The following is a 27,267-nucleotide window of genomic DNA, read 5'->3' on the forward strand; positions in this document are numbered from 1 at the left end:
CATGTGGGATCCTCCCGGACCGGGGCACGAACCCACGTCCCCTACATCGGCAGGCGGACTCTCAACCACTGCGCCACCAGGGAAGCCCTGAAAGGACTTTTTCAAGCTGAAAGACTGCTAACTATTAATATAAGATCTTATAAATTAAAAACACACTGGTAAAGGCAAGTACATAGTCAAATTCAGAATACTCTAATACTGTAATATAGAGGTATGTTAATCATTTAACACTAGTATAAAAGTTGAAGGACAAAGGTATTAAAGATAGCTATAACTACAAAACTTTGCTAAAATATACACAATATAAAAAGATGCAAAGAATGACTACAAAAACATAAATATTGATGGGTGAGAATAAAAGTGTAGTGTATGTGATTAAAATTAAGTTATCAGCTTAAAATAGACTGTTATATCTATAAGATGTTTCAAGTAAGCCTCATGGTAAAAAACAAAAAGCTAAACAAAATAGACAACAATACATACACAAGGGACTTCCCGGTGGTTCAGTGGTTAAGACTCCATGCTCCCAATGCAGGGGGACCAGCTTTTAATCCCTGGTCAGGGAACTAGATCACGCATGCCACAGCTAAGAGCCCACATGCCGCAACTAGACCCAGTGCAGCCAAATAAATAAATAAAAACAATACATACACAAAACAAAATAGACAATAATAAATACACAAAAGATAAAGAGAAGACAATCAAAGTATACCACTATGGAAAATCATCAACTCACAGAGGAAAACGGCAAGAGAAGAAAAAAAAGAACTACAAAACAACCAGAAAAGTGATGGACAAGACTGACTGAAAAATGTTCTGTCCCAGGTAGTTTCCCTGCCTCCTTGGTCAACTGCCATTCACTCCACTTTCCCTGAGACTTCCTTGGACCCCACACAGAGATGCGGCAGCAAGAGCTGTGTGCTCTGTTTTAGGAAGGGACTGAGGCATTCACTGTAGCAAATCTTCCTGGTAGCCATAGGAATCCGCAATGCTTTGGGAATGTCATCCTTCATAGTTAAGCAAGGGTTTTCAATAATAGTTATACTTTGGCATCACCTGAAGAGCTTTTAAAAAATTACTATTGCCTCAGGCTCCTTCAGGACCAGTTTAATTAGAATATCTGAGAATAAGGACCCCAGGCTCCAGGAGTTTGATAAAGCTCGACAGCTAATTCTACTGTGCAGCCACGGTTGAGAACTCTTCTATCAACACTTCGCAGTACTAGAAATTTCCCTGTTGAAATGCAAAAATTTTGAGCAAAAGTGAAAAGTAAAACAATTACCAGTCATCAACATCTCTAGAATGAATTAATTTATGAGATGATTTCAAATGTTGAGGAGCTGTCCATGAAAGACTAGGAGTGAGAAGGTGGGGGTGTACAAGAGAGAGGTGCGGTGCTGGTATCAGGGAGCAGTATGAAGTTTTCGTAGGAACATTAGTGTCTAAGCTCACACTTGAGGTACGCTCACCCACAAGACAGAAAGCACTGTTTCCCAGGATAAAGGAAGAATTTACCTGCTCATCAACTTTCAACCACACAGAGGTCTGGAATCAAAAGTCAACACCATTGTATAAAAACCCATGTTGGTGAGGTGGGGAGGAGACACTAGCTTCTAATGTAGTACAAACAGATACAAAGGAGACCCAAACAACTGCTTCAGAACAAGGAAAACATTGCCTTACAGGCAATGACACCTCCAATTCAGCTAGATGCAAAGTGAAAAGGACTGAGAGCTGACACTTGGATTTCAGCCCCCTTCACTTTACCAGTAACTGGATGCCCTTAGGCTAGCCATTTAATTTCTCTTGTCCTTACCGTCCTTGTTAGAAGAGGAGCTGTCTTGTGATCTCAGAGGCATCTTCTGGTTCTGGCATTCTGTTGTTCTCTAGAAGGTAAGTCATGCTCAAGGGAAACGCATCAGTGTGTTCACCCCCTCGTCACACCCTTCCTCTGACTGCCCATTTGGTTGCATAGCTCCGGGCCATCAAGCCAATCCTTCCAGCTGAAAACCCTAACTCCTGAAACATCACTATTATGTCCTCCCTTTTGGCAGAGGTTTCATTTCAGGTGACTTTCACTGTGAAATGGTGATTGAAAAAATCAACAAAGAAGGAGCCAGGCCTTCCAGAAACACAACAAATATGAATATTAGCCAGAGCAAGAGAAGTCCTGTTGGCACAGATGTTCTTGACTGAGACTTCTTCGGCTTTCATAAAATAAGCAAAATCTATCCCAGATTTTTCACCTACCCCATTCTGTTTTGTTGCTGCACTCAAATTGTCTGATACCTCCTACCTGTGGAGGTCCAATGGGGGACCTGGCCAGTATAGACCTCATATGAGGAAGGGTGGACAAGGTGGCCGGCAGACAGATCTGTCACCCACAGCTGGGTGCAGACCAGCAGACCACTGCAAGATTATTTCAAAGGACAGTGTGAGAGTTAGAAGGAGGGAAGGAAAGCCAAATGGCCAAATGACTGTCAAAGTGAGGAGAGTCTCATTTTAGGTATCAGAAGTTGATGAACTGAGTGGAGGAATTGGGGACCCAGGATGAAGAGGGCAGGAGCCTATCGGTACCATAGAGAAGCAGGAGGGGGCTGTGGGCAAACACAGATGCAGACAGTTAAACTCTGAAGTGCCCAAAGTGGTTTGCAAGGTGGGTAGGTCACAGCCAACTAAGAGTCCCAGATGAAACAGACACAAACGACCAGCACTTCTCAATAAAAACAAGGAAAACTTTTTCTTTCCTTAAAATCTTTATTAAATCAAATGAAGCCAGAGTCCCGTGGCTGTGATTTATTGCACTGGGAAAAGCCAGAACAACCAAATGACACATTTTCTTTTTCTCCTGGCAAGTAATTAGCCTCTGTATTGCTAAGGGGCCTGTCAGCAGCCCTGTCAAGGAGAAAGAAAACTCAGCTACTTAGAAGTACCAGGCTTTTTGCATTACTCACTTTCTCCTTTGCCCTTAAAGACATAGTCCTTTTTTGCTGGTCAACTGTCTCTGTGTAAGTAAGACAGGGAAAGGACTGGCAGTGGCAGCATGGCTGTCACTGACCACAAGACTGGAAATGCTGTGCTGGAGGAAAATGAAAGGTCACATTGCCCCACCATGTGCAAATTCTGCATAATAATCACTGATAATACTTGCCATAATTCACCTCTGTTAATCCTTGCAGCTGCACTGAAAGTTTATCTCCAGTTTACAAGGGGAAAATAAAACAGAAGTTCACGGAGATTAATCCACCCAAGGCCAGGCTGATACTGGGGGGTCAGGATTTGAACCCAGGTCTGCCTGCCTTGCCAGACCATTCTGGTGCCAGAGCAAGGTGCCTGAAAGGAAACGAAGGTTAGGTGGCATCTAATACCGTGCCTGGAATGGAGCAGATGCTTCATTGATGTTAGCTGTCTCCTTCCCTCTCTTCTCAGTGATGACAGTTGCTCACATATCATATATATAAAGATTGAATATATCTGTGATGTTCAATTTTGCCTCCCAGGAGATATTTGGCAATGTCTGGAGACTTTTTTAACCTTCACATCTAGGATGGGGGCATGCAACTGTCATCTAGTGGGTAGAGGCTCAATATGCCACAGTACACAATATGCCACAGCACACAGTACACAGGACACAGGACACAGTACACAGGACATAGTACATAGGACACAGTACACAGCACACAATACACGGGACACAGTACACAGTACACAGGACACAGTACACAGTACACAGCACACAGTACACAGGACACAGTACATAGGACACAGTACACAGGACACAGTACAAAGTACACAGCACACAATACACAGGACACAGGACACAGGACACAGGACACAGGACACAGTACAAAGTACACAGCACACAGTACACAGCACACAGGACACAGTACAAAGGACATAGTACATAGGACACAGTACACAGGACACAGTACAAAGTACACAGCACACAGGACACAGTACACAGCACACAGTGCACAGTACACAGCACACAGTACACAAGACACAGTACACAGTACACGGGACACAGTACACAGCACACAGTACATAGGACACAGTACACAACACAGTACACGGGACACAGTACACAGTACACAGTACACAGGACAGTCCCTCCCAAAACAAATACATATATGATGCAAAATGCCAATAATGCTAAGGATGAGAAACACTGGAATAAATAAAGTAAATGCATGGCAGTATAAAACAAAATAAAGGAGTATTCATACTCTTCCTCTTTTATTCCCTGATGCAGACGTTCCTCTCACTGTCTAAATGAAAGCAAACTCCCAGACAGAGCCAGTGGCTAGTGCCAGTTTGGAGCACATGGATTTCCACTGAGTCCATGGAGCTTGCGTGTGCTAACCATATCTCTTGAGCCCTTTCCCTCTCCAGATACTAGGTTTCTACTGAGTTACTCAATTCTCCCAACCACTGCTCCCAAAGCCCTCCCTTGATAGGTTAAAAAAAACCCAGACCCATTGTACCAGGGTTCTGGATTCACATGTGTGATATTTGGAAGGCAAAGGGGAGGCAGACGTTTTCTTCTGGCTGCAGGGTCATAGAGATGTGGGGTTTACCTTGAGCAGTCAGCAGCCCCGTGGAGTGGAGAGGCAGTTGTGCAGTTGCAGTACGTGGATGGCAGAAGCACTGCTAGTGGCAGCGCCCTGATCCCCCTCCTCCCTCACTGGGGTGGGGGTGGATGTTCCCCTATTGGGCCAGTGCAGCCACCTTGTCTCAGGAGCTATTCCTGGATGCCAAGCCCAGAGCAGTTCCTCCAGCCTTCCCAACAGTTACACCAGCTTTTGATGCTGGTCCTGGAGCCTATCACCATTTCATGTCAATCCCCTTAATCTTGCCCACTTGCCCATAAAGTCCTTTTATTAATCTATCTTCAGTTAAACCTTCTCCCTGCCCTTTCAGTTTCCTATCAGTAACCTGGCTGACCTTCCTTGCCATTGCATAATATGCCCTTCATGGGCAAAGTAATCAATATTATTTTTACATATTTTAGCTATTTTTTCATGCACATAGATCCAGAGAAAAGTTGGTGAGTTTATAGAGATGCCTGGCGTGCAAGACCCGCATAATCAAATTTTACTTAGTGCAATAGTAGTAGTAGTAGTAGTAAGTGGTAATAAAAACAATAATAACAATAGCTAAAATATTAGTGTTTACTATGTGTAAAAAAACTATGCCAGACCCTTTATACTCACTGTCTTATGAACTTCACACAACCCTACAGAGTATTTATCTTCCACTGTTTACAGATGAAAAATTGAGTCATAAGTAAAAGCCACATATCTATTAAGTGGCAGAAGCATGATCTAGACCCAGAACTGATAGAAAAGCCATTAATGTTTTCATTATACCTTTTATTTATGTCTTCAGTAGACAGAACTCTTGCAGTGGCAAGTGGCACAAACCCAACTGGATCTTGCTTAAAGGTAAAATGAGGTTATAAAATACTGCAGAAGCTCACAGAATCAAAACAAGTGCTTAACAACCTGGGTTTGGAAATCATGGGATCTGAACACCTGAATCCCCCACCAGCCCAGTTCCAAATCCAGCTCCATGGAATAAGACTCAGGTTCCCCTGCCCAAGACTGTGTCTATCTCTTTACATCACTTCTCTGAGACCAGCGTCCTCTTCTCTGATAGGTCTTTCCGTGCAAGCAGATATATGAGATGAAAACTATGGAACCAGCCAAGCAAATCTAATGCTCATAGGTCTCTGATTGGTCAGCTGGGTTGCATGTCCACTTTTTAGAAAAATTGGTATAGCCAGAGGGGTAATTCAATTTGAGTAACCTCTCGATCCCTGGGGGTGGGAGAGAGGTGATGCTTTGATTGGCAGCTTGCTTGAGAAGCACAGGAATGAAGGGAGACCAAACCAGAAGAAAGAAAAGGGGCACTGAGCAAACAACCACAATAGATACACATTATGAAGTCCTTGCAAGTCACTTTTGTCAATGCATGTCTCACTTGGGAGATTTAAAAGGATGATGACTCTGTCTGAACTCAGATAGTACTTGACCGCTTGAAACCTTTAATTCTCTACTTTTTCTGAAAACTATATGAGATGAAATGTCTGGTACCACCAAACCAGGGCACAAGCTGGAATGATTAGACCATGAGCATTTTTAGTTCTTGACCTCCCAGTAAATAAATCCCCTAAGTGGCATGTGGCCAAGTACACCAAGGTGATTTCAGTCTAGGCACAGGAAAGCATGTAAAGAATGGAGATTTAATGTCTCAGGGTAGCCTCTAGAAATCCAGCCCAGAGGTAAACTGGGAAGTATAATGAGAAAATAATGCTAACAACGATAGTAGTAGATAACAGTTGGCTCTCATGATGTACGAGAAACTGTTCTATGTACAATGCATATGTAACTAATTTAATCTCCACAACAATCCTACAAGGTAGATACTATAGTATCATCCCCAGAGTGAGTTTAAGTAACTTGCCCAAAGTAAGTGGTCCAAACACAGGCATTCTCCCCCTAGAACTCATACCTTGAAGCAATACCCTATACCCTATGGTAGAAAATAATCTGAAATCATTAGAGCAAACCTGAACTTGCCTAATCGTTGGATTGCTGTTGTAATTAAGAACTTAGAAAGCAAAAGAAAAGCCCCTTCTCACTTCTCATATATACTCACAGATGTCATCTTACCAATGGAAAAATGTCAGTAGTGAGAGGTAGGTGATGGATTTCTTCAACAGGACACACAAAACATATCATCAGGATAACAGCTGGTAAATTTGACTACATAAAAGTTAACACTTTTACATAACAAAAGACATAATAAATAAAGTTAAAAGAAGTCATAAACCAGATAAAGCACTGTTAATGCTCAAAGCTAACAAAGGATTAAAATCCTGAATATAAAAAACTCCTACAAATTAATAACCCAAGAGAAAAATAGACAAACTATAAAAAGGCATTTCACAGACATATGAAAAGACTGTCAACTACTTGTGCAGTCAGGGAGATATGAATAAAGCACTGTAGGGGAGCAAAACTTGCCACCCCCAAAATATCTCTTTCGTATGCAAACTATTTCAAAATGAAAACCATCAAGGCCCAAAAGACTCAGGAAGAAAATTGATGTTCCTCTGATTGCCTAAAAAATTTAGATAGAGGGCCTGTTCCCCCAATAGAGCTATCACCAGCGAGATCTGCAAGGAATATGGGTGAGATGTGAGGGAGTAACAGGGCCTAGAGGTCAGAGTCCACTCTGTATCCCCTTGTCTCTGCCTGGCCCAGCAAATCTTTGTTTACCAAACTTTTGCTTTTCCATCTCCATGTAAATTGCTTTCCTCCCCTTTGAAGTCCCAAAGCCCTACCCTCAGCATCCTCTTTAGTCTTTAGCTGAAGATGGTATTTAAGGTGAGGGCTTCACCCATTTTGGCAAGTTACTCAACTCAGTTTTCCTTGGTCTTTCCCATGTTTACATGTTATTAAACCTTGTTTAATTTTTCCTGTTAATCTGTCTCATGTCAATTTAATTCTTAGACCAGCTAGAAGAACCTAGAAGGGTAGAGGAAAATTTCTTCCTCTTTGACAGCACCAATGAGAAACCAGTTCGCACCCATCCAATCGGCAATGAAGCTCAAGGCTCACAAGTCTGGTGCTGACAAAGGTGTGGAGGATGGGAGCGTCATATCCTTCCAGTAGGAGGTGAGGTGGTGGGACAAGCACAGTTCTTTGGAGAATAATCTGACAACACCCATCAACCCCACATCCAGGCATCTGTCCTAAAATCACTCACATGTGTGTACAAGGGGATGTCTAGCCCCAAGAATGTGGGTAATGCTGAACTGTTAGGTGGTGTTTTGGAAGGGCTCCGAGGAGCTCAGTTCTTTTATGTCTCAACAAAGAAAGAATTCAACGAGAAGCAAAGAGGTAGATCAGAAGTGATTTATTAGAGTAGGATACTTGTGAAGCTTACAAGCGGGTGGGCGAGAGGGTGCTGCGCCCTGAGAGCTTAGTGGGCTATGTTTTTATAATCAAAGGAAAAGTGGGGAGGGGGAGAAGACCACCTTCTTCCTCATTCTTGAGTAGACATCACACTTCCATCATCAGCCCTCCTCCAGTTTGGGCAGGGGAGTTTTCTTGGCCCTACATGGTCAAGCCAGGACTGTCATGGCACTATGGAAAAATTATTTTAGGTTTCAGTACAGTGAGGGTCTTTCACTTTGAAATGTCACCTTTCCATAAATTGTTGTTTTTCATGTGTGCTGAGAGCATGTCTTAGGGGTCATTAACTTACTGAGTTCACTGGGCAGGATGTGGGTCTCATGCCACCATTGTTTTATTGTTTTGGAACAAGTCTCATGCTTCTACTGCATGGGTTTTTTGCTAAGCAGGCCTGCTTGGTTTTGTGGTTAAGCAAACTTGCTTTCTTGAATGGTCATTAACTTACAGGGGTCTCCCATACTTTTTTCTTTACTTAAAATCCCTAGTGGGATTAACTATTTAATTACCTAATTTGTCCCTTTACTCTGTCCCTATCAATGTGAGCAATGTTTGTAATTTTGAGAAATTTCAAACAACTGTACTTTGCAAACCACAGAACAATCATAATTTAATTGAGGCATGTTTCTATAATGGGATATTCTACAGCAGTTCAAAAGAATGAAGGGACACAACATACATCAAAATAGATAGAAATGAAAATATAGCATTGAAAGAAAAAACAAGTTATACTATGATATGCAGAGTTTATACCAATTTCATAAAATTTAATTTACATAAATTATATACAGTATAAATTTTAATGTACATACAGCATTTACATATAATAATAAATATGTTAGTTTATGTTTGTAGAAATAATTTCATTCTTAATTAAATTATTATAATATTTAATTTAAGCTTAAAATTTATGCAGTTATATAAATATAATTTTATATAAGTATATGTTATATATAAATTACGTTTATATTAAATATAAAACTTAACTCATATACAGTATGAGTTTATGTCTTTTAAGTTTACAATATTTTATGTGAATATTAATATATCATAAAAATGTGAAATACATGTAGAATAGTTATATTTGTTGCCATAGTACTTGCCTGTGGGAGAACATGGGAGCCAGAAAGGATACAGAAGGAACTTTTTAATTATATTTGTAATGTTTTATCTCTTAAAATAATAAATAAATCTGTGTAGAAGGTACATGGGTGTTTTGTTATATTTCTATTTCTAATATTTTTTATTTTAAAAAATTTATGTAACAAAAATATATATAAATGCTTCTAAGTTTCATTCTTCCAAGGGAAGCAAGGGCTTGGTTGATGGTCTGAGGCAGCAAGTGGGTCGTGTCTGGACCTTAGGGCCTGGTGCAGACCTGGCGAAGGGACAGGTCAGCTCGTGAACCTGCCTGATCAGGAATGGAAAGAAGATAACAGAACAATCTCCAACAGAACTCCCAGAGGAGACTCTGGGTGCTGGGAGGCCAGGACACTTCAAAGCAACCAGTGCAGAGAGGATCTTTCTGAACAATTGGAGCTAATCCAAAATCCATTTCAATTTGGTTTAGGAAAATATACCCATGCCTTGATCTTAAGGCAGGGATATCTGATGTTCTGAAAAATCACACTGAGGTCAGATTCTGAAGCTGAGAGCTGGTTTAGGAAGAGTTAGCAAGGTGGCCAGTGTCTTGCCCCCTCATTGGGCAGCCTCCCAATTCTAGGCTGAGCTGGTGACCCACAACTCCATCTCTCCACCTCTCAAGCAGAAGCACCCCAGGGTTCCTCTAGACTTGGTTCGTGGGCCCTTGAGCAAGTCACTTTCTTCTCTGAATTTCTATTTCCACACGTGTGAAACACAACATGTGTCCCTGCATATGTGTGTATGTATGCCCATACACACACACACACACACACACACACACACACACACACACACACATGACCTTTCTCCAGAGCTACTGTCTCTCTGTTTCATACAATTGTGTTAGGACCATTCACATATGGCTCTTGCCAATAATGTTGATAAATAGGGTGAGCTGACTAATGAGGGTTGAGAAGCAGGGGATGGTCATTATAAATCCATCCACCATAACTACATAGAGAAAAGTCAGTGTTGATTATGCACAATCATGGAGGAAGGCCCTACCCCTTTCTAGCTTTGAGAGCCTGGACAAGTTATTTCACCACTCAATTTCCTCTTGTGTAAAAACAGATTAATATCATCCACCTTTCGTTGCTGAAGGGAGAAAAAAAATGAGATAATATATGTGAAATCATATATAGAACCCCCCAAACTGTAAGTATTCAATAAGTGATAATATCTGTGTATTTATGTCTACATAGGAGTGTTTATCTGTAGGCATTTATGTCTGAATATGGATATTTATCTCTATATATGGATATCCAAGCAGTCTTGAGTCAGCCCAAGAATATCCAGGGGAAAAAATAATGATTAGATTTGTCAAGCGAAGTTTTCCAGGCTGCCTTTCTGACTCCAGGCAAGTGAGCTCTTGGCACTGTTTTCAGTATTCACAGCCACAGCAGTTTCAATATCCCCACCACAACAGTGCCTGAGGATACCTCTTTGTCAGAGTTCCTCTGGTTGACTTTTTTAAATGTCTGGGCCCCCCTGTTATGTTTATAAGATGTTCATGGGTGGTGTACTTGGAATTGAAAAAGTCCAAGATCACCTATCATTTTGTTCCTGTCCTCATTGGCAACCAGTATATTGCTCCACTGTGTCCTTGAAATCCAGTGAGCCATGCCCTAGACCCCAGGCCCTCCTTAGCCTGCATCTCCCTGACTCCTATGTCCACTGTTGATCAATAGTATTGATTCGTTTGCTTAGGGTTTTCACTTTTACTTCTTAGCATAAAGTAAATAAAAGTCTTAGTCTGGAGTTGAGCTGTGCGCTAAAAGTAGCCTTTAAAATGTTTTCCATAACTCAAATTTACTCTCTTGTTTGACTCCCTAATCCACAAAAATAGCAGAACAATTTCTGTGGGCTGGGGGTTGCCCCTCTTCCAGTGCGTTATTCCATCTGGTTAGTCCTCAGTCTGTAGGATCAGGGAGATGCTGAGTCATATCTTACCCAGCCAACTGGCCCCTCAGTTCCAGTCTATCGCCTCTGAATTGGCCTAGTTCCCAGGAAACACTGACTTCCTATGTAAGGTCCCTCTGCTTAGACTCACCATGTGCCCTCCTCTCCCCCTGGGTCTTCCTTCCTAACAGAGGACCCACTAGGGAAAGACAGTAAGGGCCCTCTCTGCTCTTGGACCTCATAAGTCTATCTTGGGTTCTGCCTGACCATCACCCCACCCTCAGGCTATTTCAGAGACCCACCAGCTTCCCATTTCTCATCACCTCTCTCTCTTCTCTTTCCCTCTGAGGTAATATTTTCCAGTCTCAAAATCTGGGAAATATTGGGAAGAAAGACAATTGATTAATATTCTAAAGATTTTATCCCACCCAAAATGTCATGTGTGCCCAGGTCCCAGTATACATGAAAGCGGAGGAGAAGGAGGTGGACTTCTATCAGTCACATGCATTATTGAATTCACAGAGGGTTCCAGGCACTCTGAGTAGCACTGAGGATATAGAAATGAATAGGACAAGGTCCCTGCTCTCCAGACACTCCTAGTCTAGTGGGAGAGGGAGCCAGGAAAACAAATAATCACCATGCAATATGATAAGTTCAATAAAGGGGCACTCATCAGATCAAGGAAGGAGAGTTCAATTCACTGGTGGACAGGGATGGTGTTTTGGTCAGTTTGGGCTGCTATAACAAAGTACCACATAGACTAGGTGGCTTATAAAAAACAGAAATTTATTTCTCACAATTCTGAAATTCCAAGATCAGGATGCTAGCATGGTCGGGTTCTGCTGAAGGTCCTCTTCCGGGTTGCAGACTGCTGACTTCTCCTTGTATCCTCACTTGGTGGAGAGCAGAGAGAATTCTCTGGGGTCCCTTTTATAAGGTCACTAATCTCATTCATGAGCACTCCACCCTCATGACTTTGTTATCTTCCAAACCAAATACCATCACACTGGAGATTAAGATTTTAACATTTGAATCTGGGGGAAACAGACATTCAGTCCATTGCAGATGGTGAGGGTGATTCAGAAAGTCTTTCTGGAATGGATGCTGAAAGTTCCAACTGACCAGAAGCAACCCTTCCTTCTCCTCCCTGCAGACACTGTCAGCCATACTCCTACAATTCCACTGACATTTGCCCACTGGGATCGCTACTTAAGAGGGCCTACTTTTCCGGTCAGTGGCCTGAGGTGACCTATAAAAATGGTTCGCTATTCACTTGACCCAGAAAATTCCACAAAGTCATGCAAGTCGAGAGGTTCAAATCTTCGTGTTCACTTTAAGAACACTCGTGAAACAGCCCAGGCCATTAAGGGTATGCATATCCGAAAAGCCACCAAGTATCTGAACGATGTCACTTTAAAGAAGCAGTGTGTGCCATTCCGTTGTTACAATTGTGGAGTTGGTAGGTGTGCCCAGGCCAAAGAGTGGGGCTGGACACAGGGTCGGTGGCCCAAAAAGAGTGCTGAATTTTTTACTGCACATGCTCAAAAATGCAGAGAGTAATGCTGAACTTAAGGGCTTAGATGTAGATTCTCTGGTCATTGAGCATATCCAGGTGAACAAAGCCCCCAAGATGTGGTGCAGGACTTATAGAGCTCATGGTCGGATCAACGCATACATGAGCTCTCCCTGCCACATTGAGATGATCCTTACTGAAAAAGAACACATTGTTCCTAAACCAGAAGAGGAGGTTGCCCAGAGGAAAAAGATAACCCAGAATAAATTGAAGAAACAAAAACTTATGGCCCGGGAATAAATGCTGCAAAAAATAAATGCAAATAAAAGTAAAAAAAAAAAAAAAAAAAAGAAGTCCTAAAGATAAATTACTGGTGGTAAGTTATTATGTTATCAGGAAAAGTAACACATTTAGCCTACAAATATACTAGGAGGGTTTATTTATGATCAATTATTAATATGATCCATCTTCACCTAGTAGAGACAGGTAGTAATTGAAAAGAAAACAGAAGGAAGGTTTGAACAGGGGCACTATCTTGGCTTCCCTAGAAGGACAGCCTAAGACAGTGATTCTTATTCAAATGGTTTATGAAAGAATGCTTCCAGGAGAAGAGAGACGGAAGCAGGATAAGACAGGTGAACAAGAGCAAGGATGTGGTCTCAGCTGGAGATGAGCTTCAGTGTAATTTAGGATTGGCCCCACCTTGAGGCAAGAAGGGAGGAGAGGATGGTACAGTGGAGGACCACCTCTTTTGAGAAGGCTCCCACTCTCTGGGAAGGAGACAGCAGGAAGTGGTTATCAGCCACACCTCACAGCAGGGGATGAATGTCCATCAGGCAACTGGAATGTACCAACAGCATCCAATACAGGCCAGGGACCAGCAGGGAACCTGGGGTCCCCAGCATCCACAGGGCACTCAGTAGAAGACTTGAAATACAAAGAAGAAAATGAGGCCAGAAAAGGAAAGTTCCATCAACCTGGGAGATTCCTAAGGACAGTTCTTGATAAATTGTATTTCTCCTCTGGTAGCCCCCTGAAAGAAGGGAGTATTTCCCCCACCTTGTTCTGCACTTGCCCAACACTCAGCTTAGAAAAGCCTTAGAATCTAGCAATGGGAGGTACCCCAAAGCCCTAATCTGCCTTGCCTCAACTGTGACTGCAAGATCTCAACTCCTCACTCTCCAGGTTGGAAAGGCTGTCAACAGTCCCTGCATCCACTACTGGTCCCTGACCAGCATTTTCCCCTTTAATCTCTAGCAATACTAGCACTGTCTGGAGCATGACACTTACACTATAGCTGCAAATGTGGGCAGGAGGTGAGATGCTGCCAACTCTCACTTCCAAATGGTTCTCTGTGGATTCTCCTCAGCATAGCCGGCCTTGGGGAGCTTCTGAGAAACAGATCAGTAGCCTAGTTCTCAGCCGGAGAGTATCACTGCCATACTGGGGAACTAGCTTCTGCCTTGGCCAAGCTTCAGGGGAAAAAAGCAGAAGTAAATGTGAGCATTGGCTCTTCAAGAGTCTGAGGGACTAATGGTATGCAAATGAAACAAAAAATCTTTGTATATGTTGTTAAGAATCATGGTTCATAAAATATGCCCCACCCAATCCTGGGATTCCTTTAGCTAAACTAAGGTCTTTTCTTCTGAAATCAAATACTAGCCATTTTCCCAATTCAAATAAATTAATAAATAGAATTTTTTTTCTATTTACATCTTCTTTCTATTATATTCTCTTACAACTCTGTCACCTGTTTGTTTGCTGGTAAACATTTCTAAGCAACAAAGCAAGTATCAACTAGCTATGAACAAAAAACTGTGGGAAAACAAGTTATGTCTGGTTCATGCTTAGTGAATGTGCAGTCATGGTTCTGATCTTATATTCCATACAGAGGATATTAAAATAATAACTGCCATTTTTAGCCCTACTATGTGCTAGGCTTTGAGATGCTAGACATTTTAACTCTAGTATTCTCATGTGTAATTTAGACAGCATTACCCCTATTTTACAAATAAATACATAAATGGATAAACTGAGGCACAAAGAGTCTCAAAGTTAATAAAACTTTACACAAAAATTAATTTTGTTGTGATGAGGGCATGTAATAAAGAGGCCTGAACTAGTCTTGAAGGTCAGCTAAGGTGTCCCTGAGGAGGTGATATTTGAGACAAGTTCTAAAAGAGGAGGAAATGGGAGAAGGGGGTCACAGGAAATTGCATTTGCAAAACCTGCGTTAAAGAGCACAGTTGCTTTGGAAAACATTCTGGCAAGTCCTCAATAGGTTAAATGTAGGGTTACCTTAGGCAACTCCTTCCTGGAGAAGGAATGAAAACACAGTCAGCTTCTGAATAAACTTCTAGGAAAACTCCAATTCTAAAGAAGGATTGGCAAGTCATGGGGGGAAAATCCACAAGGACTAGACTTCCTCTTTTCTCCTCAATTTCCATACTCCATCAGTGAGTTTAACACAGTGAATAAAAAAGATGGGCTACCCCCGTAGTTCTCAACCAAGGGCAACATTCCCAGCAGGGGATATCTGGCAATGTCTCGAGCTATTTTTCATTCTCATAATTGGGGGGTGGGGTGGTACCTGCCCAGTGAGTACGTGACATAAACACACTGTCCCAAGTGGAGAATGGTGTCAACTGGGCTCCAAATTGAACTACAGGCTTTGAAGCAAGCCTCTTTCTGAAAGATAATTTTATCATTCCTAGTAAGAAATGATAGAAAGACACAGACAGGCAGACAGAGAGTGAGGGAGAGAGAGATGTGAGCAAAAGTACTAGGCAGAGACAATCCCAGCTCAACACCATAAAAACTTTCTAGAAAACTTTCCTTTCCCCACATACATTCCACCCAGGGCTACTTTCATTCTGGGTCTTTCCCTTTTCTAAGTCAAAATTCACCTTCTTGATGTTTTCCTTAGAATGTTAGTGTTTGATGGCACTTGGTCAGCCATGAAGACTGGAGGGAGGTACGCCCCCAACAGCTTCAAGATGTCTGGGGCATAAAGTAATCCCATGACAGATGGGAGCACTATTATTACACACAAAGGAGGAGGTGGTAGCCTTGGGTTCTGAGCAAACTTGAAGAAAGGTCCAAACGCTGGTCAGCCCTGCGTTTTTCACCCAAAAGTTTATCATCTTACTGAAATTTCTATCATTAGAGCCAATCTGGGGGTGACAGTTCCTTTAAATTCAATGACACAGAATCCATGCATTGCATTTTACTCCTCATCCTGTATGCAAACATAGAGTAGTCATTATGACTTATATTCAAATTTCTTTCCATGTTACTTTCCTTAATATTCTCTGCTGCCACTTTAGCCACCACTGCTACAGCTCCATTAACTACACCAAACAGTCCAAATGCAACACCTTGCCCAATCTCCCCCCATAAAATTACCATTTACTCTGTTCACATTAAGTAATGATTTGCAACGTCCTTCTCCCTTTTCCTGTTCACAACTCTGCCAACAGCATTTCTTAATGCAAATAGTAAAAACTGAGTTACAAGTGTGATCCAATTTTGCTCTACATAATTAGTGGATTAGACATCAGAGAAAATCCACTTATTTTCACAGCTCATCCAACTCCCCACCTCCCCCCCAACACACAGAAATAAAGGCTCCAGGATCATGAAGTAAGAAAGGCCTTCATTTCTAAGTGACAATCACAGCTATCAAATTGTTTTTCAGATGACTCTAAGTATGATCCTTTCTCAGTTGTATTTTTTCCCCTAAGAAAACAAGGCTGGGGATCTGAATAACAACACCTGAGTGAAAAGTATGCATTGAAGCTGCAAAATTTTTGCAAGAGATTCTGGAATGAACTCTTGGTAGCTGAAAAACACCAAGCCACTCAGCTTGTCTCAGCTTGGCTCCTGGAGCTGGAAGGTTTGGGTTTAATTCTTGGCTCTGCCAGCTTATAATATTGGGCAGGTTGCTTAACTATTCTCCATCCTTTTCCTTACCTCTAAAATGGGCAGGGTTGTGAGAGTTAAGTAGGATAATACCTATAAACTGCTTGGAACAATGTCTGGCACATAGTAAATGTTCAAAATGGTCTGCATTATTCCTCTATGCCTAGAGCCCAGCTGCAGAGAGCAGGGACCCTCAGCCTAACCACTCAGCCCACCCTGCATGTTGGGTGGGCATCAGGGCTCAGGACTATGACAGAGGCCTGGGACCCACGTTAGGCTCATAAACATGTGGTCCATCCACCCAGCACTGCCACAGGCTGCCAAAGATGGATGCTGGAAACGGCTCACCCCAACGTGGCCAAGGCTTAACTAAAGAAACAAATGGAAGGTGCTTCTGCCACTGCTCATGAAGTAGGGGAAGAATGCAGGCAGGGAAGGCAGAGAGAGCAGGGAGGGGAAATAGGACTTCTCAGATTTTCTCCTGCATCTTTTCCCTCCCAAATGTCTACATCAGCTACATGCAGAATAAATTAAAACATCAACAGTTGAGTGGACAAGCACTCCTGTCACCAAAAAACAATCATGGGGGGAAGGCGGAAGATGGCGGAAGAGTAAGACGCGGAGATCACCTTCCTCCCCACAGATACACCAGAAATACAACTACACGTGGAACAACTCCTACAGAACACCTACTGAAGGCTGGCAGAAGACCTCAGACCTCCCAAAAGGCAAGAAACTCCCCACGTACCTGGGTAGGGCAAAAGAAAAAACAGAGACAAAAGAATAGGGACGGCACCTGCACCAGTGGGAGGGAGCTGTGAAGGAGGAAAAGTTTCCACACTCTAGGAAGCCCCTTCGCGGGCGGAGACTGCGGGAGGCGGAGGGGGGAGCTTCGAAGCTGCGGAGGAGTGCACAGCAACGGGTGCGGAGGGCAAAGCGGGGAGATTCCCGCACAGAGGATCGGTGCCGACCGGCACTCACCAGCCCGAGAGGCTTGTCTGCTCACCCGCCGGGGCGGGCGGGGCTGCGAGCTGAGGCCGGAGCGCAGGGAGAGGACTGGGGTTGGCGGCTTGAACATAGCCTGAAGGGGTTAGTGCACCACAGCTAGCCGGGAGGGAGTCCGGGGAAAAGCCTGCACCTGCAGAAGAGGCAGGAGACTTTTCCTTCCCTCTTTGTTTTCTGGGGCGTGAGGAGAGGGGTTTAAGAACGCTGCTTAAAGGAACTCCAGAGACGGGCGCGAGCCGCGGCTAAAAGCGCGAACCCCAGAGACGGGCGCGAGCCGCGGCTGAAAGCGCGGACCCCAGAGACGGGCGCGAGCCGCGGCTGAAAGCGCGGAATCCAGAGACGGGCGCGAGCCGCGGCTGAAAGCGCGGAATCCAGAGGCAGGCGCGAGCCGCGGCTGAAAGCGCGGAATCCAGAGACGGGCGCAAGCCGCGGCTAAAAGCGCGGACCCCAGAGGCGGGCGGGAGACGTTAAGGCTGCTGCTGCCGCCACCGAGGGGCCTGTGTGCGAGCACAGGTCACTCTCCACACCCCTCCTCCGCGGAGCCTGTGCAGCCCGCCACTGCCGGGTTCCCGGGATCCAGGGACAACATCCCCGGGAGAGCGCACAGCGCGCCTCAGGCTGGTGCAAAGTCACGCCGGCCTTTGCCACCGCAGGCCCGCCCCGCACTCTGTGCCCCTTCGTCCCCGCCGGCCTGAGTGCGCCAGAGCCCCCAATCAGCGGCTCTTTTAACCCCATCCTGTCTGAGCAAAAAACAGACGCCCTCCAGCGATCTACACGCAGTGGCAGGGCCAAATCCAAAGCTTAGCCCTGGGAGCTGTGAGAACAAAGAAGAGAAAGGGAAATCTCTCCCAGCAGCCTCAGAAGCAGCGGATTAAAGCTCCACAATCAACTTGATGTACCCTGCATCTGTGGAATACCTGAATAGACAACCAATCATCCCAAATTAAGGAAGTGGACTTTAGGAGCAAGATCTATGATTTTTCCCCCTTTCCTCTTTTTGTGAATGTGTATGTGTATGCTTCTGTGTGAGATCTTGTCTGTATAGTCTTGCTTCCACCATTTGTCCTAGGGTTCTATCCGTCCATGTTTTTTTTTTTTTTTTTTTTTAATTTTTTTTCTTAATAATTAATTTTAATAACCTTATTACACTTTACCTTCGTTCTTTCTTTCTTTCTTTCCGTCCTTCCTTCCCTCCTTTAGACAACGAATCATCCCAAATTGAGGAGGTGGTCTCTGACAGCAAGATTTAGGATTTTTCCCCATTTACCTCTTTTAGTGAGGGTGTATGTGTATGCTTCTGTGTAAGATTTTGTCTGTATAGCTTTGCTTCCAACATTTGTCCTAAGGTTCTTTCCGTCCCTTTTTTTTTTTTTCTAAATAAGAAGTTTTTAATTCAATAACTTTATTATACTTTATTTTATTTTTACTGTATCTTCTTTCTTTCTGTCTTTTTTCCTTCTTTCCCTCCTTCCTTCCTTCCTCCCTCCCTCCCTCCCTCCTTTCTTTCCTTCTTGCCTTCTTTCCTTCTTTGCTTCTTTCTTTCTTTCTTCCTTCCTTCCTACCCTCCTTTCCTTCTTTCTTTCCTCATACTTCTACTAATTCCCTCTACTTTTTCTCCCTTTTATCCTGAGCCTGTGGATGAAAAGCTTTTGGTGCTCCAGCCAGGAGGCAGGGCTCTGCCTCTGAGGTAGGACAGCCAACTTCAGGACACTGATCAACAAGAGACCTCCCAACTCCACATAATATCAAACGGCGAAAATCTCCCAGAGACCTCCATCTTAACACCAGCACCCAGCTTCACTCAACGACCAGCAAGCCACAGTGCTGGAAAACCTATGCCAAACAACTAGCAAAACAGGAACACAACCCCACCCATTAGCAGAGAGGCTGCCTAAAATCATAATAAGGCCACAGACACCCCCAAACACACCACCAGACGTGAACCTGCCTACTAGAGAGACAAGATCCAGCCTCATCCACCACAACACAGGCACTAGCCCCCTCCACCAGGAAGCCTACACAACCCACTGAACCAACCTTAGCCACTGGAGACAGACATCAAAAACAGGAGGAACTACAAACCTGCAGCCTGCAAAAACGAGACCCCAAACACAGTAAGATAAGCAAAATGAGAAGACAGAAAAACACACAGCAGATGAAGGAGCAAGATAAAAACCCACCAGACCTAACAAATGAAGAGGAAATCGGCAGTCTACCTGAAAGAGAATTCAGAATAATGATAGTAAGGTTGATCCGAAATCTTGGAGATAGAATGGACAATAGATTGGACAAAATGCAAGAATCAGTTAACAAGGACCTAGAAGAACTAAAGATGAAACAAGCAACGATGAACAACACAATAAATGAAATTAAAAGTACTCTAGATGGGATCAATAGCAGAATAACTGAGGCAGAAGAACGGATAAGTGACCTGGAAGATAAAATAGTGGAAATAACTACTGCAGAGCAGAATAAAGAAAAAAGAATGAAAAGAACTGAGGACAGTCTCAGAGACCTCTGGGACAACATTAAACGCACCAACATTCGAATTATAGGGGTTCCAGAAGAAGAAGAGAAAAAGAAGGGGACTGAGAAAATATTTGAAGAGATTATAGTTGAAAACTTCCCTAATATGGGAAAGGAAATAGTTAATCAAGTCCAGGAAGCACAGAGAGTCCCATACAAGATAAATACAAGGAGAAATACGCCAAGACACATATTAATCAAACTGTCAAAAATTAAATACAAAGAAAGCATATTAAAAGCAGCAAGGGAAAAACAACAAATAACACATAAGGGAATCCCCATAAGGTTAACAGCTGATCTCTCAGCAGAAACCCTACAAGCCAGAAGGGAGTGGCAGGACATACTGAAAGTGATGAAGGAGAAAAACATGCAGCCAAGACTACTCTACCCAGCAAGGATCTCATTCAGATTTGATGGAGAAATTAAAACCTTTACAGACAAGCAAAAGCTGAGAGAGTTCAGCACCACCAAACCAGCTTTACAACAAATGCTAAAGGATCTTCTCTAGGCAAGAAACACAAGAGAAGGAAAAGACCTATAATAACGAACCCAAAACAATTTAGAAAATGGGAATAGGAACATACATATCGATAATTACCTTAAATGTAAATGGACTAAATGCTCCCACCAAAAGACACAGATTAGCTGAATGGATACAAAAACAAGACCCTTATATATTGCTGTCTACAAGAGACCCACTTCAGACCTAGAGACACATACAGACTGAAAGTAAGGGGATGGAAAAAGATATTCCATGCAAATGGAAGCCAAAAGAAAGCTGGAGTAGCAATTCTCATATCAGACAAAATAGACTTTAAAATAAGGACTATTAAAAGAGACAAAGAAGGACACTACATAATGATCAAGGGATCGATCCAAGAAGAAGATATAACAATTGTAAATATTTATGCACCCAACATAGGAGCACCTCAATACATAAGGCAAATACTAACAGCCATAAAAGGGGAAATCGACAGTAACACATTCATAGTAGGGGACTTAAACACCCCACTTTCACCCATGGACAGATCATCCAAAATGAAAATAAATAAGGAAACACAAGCTTTAAATGATACATTAAACAAGATGGACTTAATTGATATTTATAGGACACTCCATCCAAAAACAACAGAATACACATTTTTCTCAAGTGCTCATGGAACATTCTCCAGGATAGATCATATCTTAGGTCACAAATCAAGCCTTGGTAAATTTAAGAAAATTGAAATTGTATCAAGTATCTTTTCTGACCACAACGCCATGAGACTAGATATCAATTACAGGAAAAGATCTGTAAAAAATACAAACACATGGAGGCTAAACAATACACTACTTAATAATGAAGAGATCACTGAAGAAATCAAAGAGGAAATCAAAAAATACCTAGAAACAAATGACAATGGAGACACAACGACCCAAAACCTGTGGGATGCAGCAAAAGCAGTTCTAAGGGGGAAGTTTATAGCAATACAAGCCCACCTTAAGAAGCAGGAAACATCTCGAATAAACAACCTAACCTTGCACCTCAAGCAATTAGAGAAAGAAGAACAAAAAAACCCCAAAGCTAGCAGAAGGAAAGAAATCATAAAAATCAGATCAGAAATAAATGAAAAAGAAATGAAGGAAACAATAGCAAAGATCAATAAAACTAAAAGCTGGTTCTTTGAGAAGATAAACAAAATAGATAAACCACTAGCCAGACTCATCAAGAAAAAAAGGGAGAAGACTCAAATCAATAGAATTAGAAATGAAAAAGGAGAGGTAACAACTGACACTGCAGAGATAAAAGAGATCATGAGAGATTACTACAAACAACTCTATGCCAATAAAATGGACAATCTGGAAGAAATGGACAAATTCTTAGAAATGCACAACCTGCCAAGACTGAATCAGGAAGAAATAGAAAATATGAACAGACCAATCACAAGCACTGAAATTGAAACTGTGATTAAAAATCTTCCAACAAAGAAAAGCCCAGGACCAGATGGCTTCACAGGCGAATTCTATCAAACATTTAGAGAAGAGCTAACATCTATCCTTCTCAAACTCTTCCAAAATATAGCAGAGGGAGAACCACTCCCTAACTCCTTCTACGAGGCCACCATCACCTTGATACCAAAACCAGACAAGGATGTCACAAAGAAAGAAAACTACAGGCCAATATCACTGATGAACATAGATGCAAAAATCCTCAACAAAATACTAGCAAACAGAATCCAACAGCACATTAAAAGGATCATACACCATGATCAAGTGGGGTTTATTCCAGGAATGCAAGGATTCTTCAATATACGCAAATCTATCAATGTGATAAACCATATTAACAAATTGAAGGAGAAAAACCATATGATAATCTCAATAGATGCAGAGAAAGCTTTTGACAAAATTCAACACCCATTTATGATAAAAACCCTGCAGAAAGTAGGCATAGAGGGAACTTTCCTCAACATAATAAAGGCCATATATGACAAGCCCACAGCAAACATCATCCTCAATGGTGAAAAACTGAAAGCATTTCCACTAAGATCAGGAACAAGACAAGGTTGCCCACTCTCACCACTATTATTCAACATTGTTTTGGAAGTTTTAGCCACAGCAATCAGAGAAGAAAAGGAAATAAAAGGAATCCAAATTGGAAAAGAAGAAGTAAAACTGTCACTGTTTGCAGATGACATGATCCTATACATAGAGAACTCTAAAGATGCTACCAGAAAACTACTAGAGCTAATCAATGAATTTGGTAAAGTGGCAGGATACAAAATTAATGCACAGAAATCTCTGGCATTCCTATATACTAATGATGAAAATCTGAAAGTGAAATCAAGAAAACACTCCCATTTACCATTGCAACAAAAAGAATAAAATATCTAGGAATAAACCTACCTAAGGAGACAAAAGACCTGTATGCAGAAAATTATAAGACACTGATGAAAGAAATTAAAGATGATATAAATCGATGGAGAGATATACCATGTTCTTGGATTGGAAGAATCAACATTGTGAAAATGACTCTACTACCCAAAGCAATCTATAGATTCAATGCAATCCCTATCAAACTACCACTGGCATTTTTCACAGAACTAGAACAAAAAATTTCACAATTTGTATGGAAACACAAAAGACCCCGAATAGCCAAAGCAATCTTGAGAACGAAAGAAGGAACTGGAGGAATCAGGCTCCCTGACTTCAGACTATACTACAAAGCTACAGTCATCAAGACGGTATGGTACTGGCACAAAAACAGAAAGATAGATCAATGGAACAGGATAGAAAGCCCAGAGTTAAACCCATGCACATATGGACACCTTATCTTTGATAAAGGTGGCAGTAATGTACAATGGAGAAAGGACAGCCTCTTCAATAAGTGGTGCTGGGAAAACTGGACAGGTACATGTAAAAGTATGAGATTAGATCACTCCCTAACACCATACACAAAAATAAGCTCAAAATGGATTAAAGACCTAAATGTAAGGCCAGAAACTATCAAACTCTTAGAGGAAAACATAGGCAGAACACTCTATGACATAAATCAAAGCAAGATCCTTTCTGACCCACCTCCTAGAGTAATGGAAATAAAACAAAAATAAACAAATGGGACCTAATGAAACTTCAAAGCTTTTGCACAGCAAAGGAAACCATAAACAAGACCAAAAGACAACCCTCAGAATGGGAGAAAATATTTGCAAATGAAGCAACCGACAAAGGATTAATCTCCAAAATTTACAAGCAGCTCATGCAGCTCAATATCAAAAAAACAAACAACCCAATCCAAAAATGGGCAGAAGACCTAAATAGACATTTCTCCAAAGAAGATATACAGACTGCCAACAAACACATGAAAGAATGCTCAACATCATTAATCATTAGAGAAATGCAAATCAAAACTACAATGAGATATCATCTCACACCAGTCAGAATGGCCATCATCAAAAAATCTAGAAACAATAAATGCTGGAGAGGGTGTGGAGAAAAGGGAACACTCTTGCACTGCTGGTGGGAATGTGAATTGGTTCAGCCACTATGGAGAACAGTATGGAGGTTCCTTAAAAAACTACAAATAGAACTACCATATGACCCAGCAATCCCACTACTGGGCATATACCCTGAGAAAACCAAAATTCAAAAAGAGTCATGTACCAAAATGTTCATTGCAGCTCTATTTACAATAGCCCGGAGATGGAAACAACCTAAGTGCCCGTCATCGGATGAATGGATAAAGAAGATGTGGCACATATATACAATGGAATATTACTCAGCCATAAAAAGAAACGAAATTGAGCTATTGTAATGAGGTGGATAGACCTAGAGTCTGTCATACAGAGTGAAGTAAGTCAGAAAGAGAGAGACAAATACCGTATGCTAACACATATATATGGAATTTAAGAAAAAAATGTCATGAAGAACCTAGGGGTAAAGCAGGAATAAAGACGCAGACCTCTTAGAGAACGGACTTGAGGTTAGGGGGAGGGGGAAGGGTGAGCTGTGACAGGGCGAGAGAGAGTCATGGGCATATACATAGTAACAAACGCAGTAAGGTAGATAGCTAGTGGGAAGCAGCCGCATGGCACAGGGATATTGGCTCGGTGCTTTGTGACAGCCTGGAGGGGTGGGATGGGGAGGGTGGGAGGGAGGGAGACGCAACAGGGAAGACATATGGGAACATATGTTTATGTATGACTGATTCACTTTGTTATAAAGCAGAAACTAACACACCATTGTAAAGCAATTATACCCCAATAAAGATGTTAAAAAAAAAAAAAAAAGAACAATCATGGTTGGGTAGCTCTCCTGCTACCTTAGTATCGTAAGTATGATTGCCATCATATAAGTGCTTTAGGTGCATTTTCCCATCTAATATTCAAGACAACCTTGTGGAGTAAGAGCTAGTATTACTCTGATTTTACAAATGAGGAAACTGAGTTCCAGAGAACTTAAGTAAATGCCCAAGGTTGTGCAGTTTGTAACTCACAGAACTGGAACTGAAAACACAAACGTATCGACTCCAGAGCTCATACTCTTCACCACCAGGCCCTGACACCTTGCAGATTCCCAGAGCTTGGATACGTGTAAATCCAGGATTTGGAAAGATGGAACTGACTGAGCGATGTGTAGTGCCTCTATCAGTTCTGGTTGGAAGAGAGAGAGCTTAGTAATAAGACCCACCCAGGTAACAGAGGGGCTTTCTTCTCAGTAAACTGAAGAGTCCCTTTTAAAAATGCCATCATAGGGAACACAATCGCTCAGGATGGTGGAGTAGAAGGACGTGCACTCACCTCTTCTTACGAGAACACCAAAATTACAAATAACTGTTGAACAACCATCAACAAAAAGGATTCCCTACATCCAAAGACAAAGAAGAAGCCACAACAAAGGGCACAATCATCATAATTTCAATCCCATACCCACTGCGGGGGCAAACCAAAAACTGGAAAACAATTATACCACAGAAGTTTTCCCACTGGAGTGGAAGTTCTGGGCCCCACATCAGGCTTATGAGCCTGGGGGTCTGGCAATGGTAGGAGGAGCCCCCAGAGAATGTGGCTTTGAAGGCCAGCTGGGTTTGATTGCAGGAATTACACAGGAGTGGGGGAGCAGAAACTCCACCTTTGGAGGTGTGCACAAGGACCTGTGCACATCAGGACCCAGGGAAAAAAAGCAGTGATCCCATAAGAGACTGGGCCAGACCTACCTCCTGGTATTGAAGGGCCTCCTGCAGAGGTGGGGAGCAGCTGTGGTTCACTGCAGGGACAAAGACACTGGCAGCAGCAGTTCTGGGAGTACTCATTGACATGAGCCCTCCTGGAGGCTGCTATTAACCCCACCCAAGAGCCTGTAGGCTCCAGTGTTGGGTCACCTCAGACCAAACAACCATCAGGGTGGGAACACAGCTGTATCCATCAGCAGACAAGCAGCTTAAGGTCTTACAGAACATGATCCTGTCCATCAGAGGGACAAGAACCAGCTCCACCAAGCACCAGACCCTTCCATCAGGAAGCCTGCACAAGCCTTTTAGATAGCCTCATCCACCAGAGGGCAGACAGCAGAAGCAAGAAGAGTTACAGTCCTGTAGCCTACAGAACACAAACTGCAATCACAGAAAGTTAGACAAAATGAAATTACAGAGGAATATGTCCTGGATGAAGGAATAGAATAAAACCCCAGAAGAACAGGTAAGTGAAGTGGAGATAAGCAACCTTCCATAAAAAGAATGCAGAATAATAAGAATGAAGATGATCCAGGATCTTGCAAAAAGAATGGAGGAAAGGATCCAGAAGATGGAAGAAATGTTTAACAAAGACCTAAAAGAACTAAAGAACAAACAGAGATGAATAATAGAATATCTGAAATGAAAAATACACTAGAAGGAATCAATAGCAGAATAACTGAGGCAGAAGAAAACAAATAAGTGACCTGGAAGATAGAATGGTGGAAATCACTGCCATGGAACAGAATAAAGAAAAAAAGAATGAAAAGAAATGCAGACAGTCTATGAGATCTCTAAGACAACATTAAACACAGCAGCATTTGCATTATAAGAGTCCCAGAAGGCGAAGAGAGAGATAAAAGGCCTGAGAAAATATTTGAAGAGAAAATAGCTGAAAACTTCCCTAACATGGGAAAGGAAACAGTCACCTAAGCTCAGGAAGCACAGAATCCCAGGCAGGAAAAACCTAAGGAGGAACACACTAAGACACATAGTAATCAAATTGAAAAAATTTAAAGACAAAGAAAAAATATTAAAAGCAACAAGGGAAAAGACACAAATAACATACAAAGGAACTCCCATAAGATTATCAGCTGATTCCTCAGCAGTAACTCTTCAGGGCAGAAGGGAGTAGCACAATATATTTAAAGTGATGAAAGGGAAGAACCTACAACCAAGAATACTCTACCCAGAAGGCTCTCATTCAGGTTTGATGGAGAAATCAAAAGCTTTACAAACAAGCAAAAGCTAAGAGAGTTCAACACCACCAAGACCATCTTTGCAACGAATGCTAAAGGAACTTCCCTAAGCAGAAAGAAAAGGCCATGACTAGAAATAAGAAAATTATGAATGGAAAAGCTCACCAGTAAAGGCAAACACACAGTAAAAGTAGGAAGTCATCCACACACAAATATGATATCAAAACCAGCAATTGTGAGAAGAGGAGAAGACAAATGCAGGATATTGGAAATGCATTTGAAATTAAAAGATCAGCAACTTAAAAAATTCTTGTTTATATACAGACTGCTATATCAAAACCTCATGGTAACTGCAAACCAAACATCTACAATAGATAC

At 42.2% G+C, this 27,267-nt stretch overlaps 1 pseudogene; it reads left to right on the forward strand.

The window, feature by feature from the left end:
• The first annotated feature begins 12,264 nt into the window (after positions 1–12,264).
• Positions 12,265–12,887, forward strand: LOC109549404 (large ribosomal subunit protein uL22-like; annotated as a pseudogene).
• Positions 12,888–27,267: the final 14,380 nt, after the last annotated feature.

This window comes from Tursiops truncatus, chromosome 7, assembly GCF_011762595.2.
Source record: "Tursiops truncatus isolate mTurTru1 chromosome 7, mTurTru1.mat.Y, whole genome shotgun sequence".
Lineage (NCBI taxonomy): Eukaryota > Metazoa > Chordata > Mammalia > Artiodactyla > Delphinidae > Tursiops > Tursiops truncatus.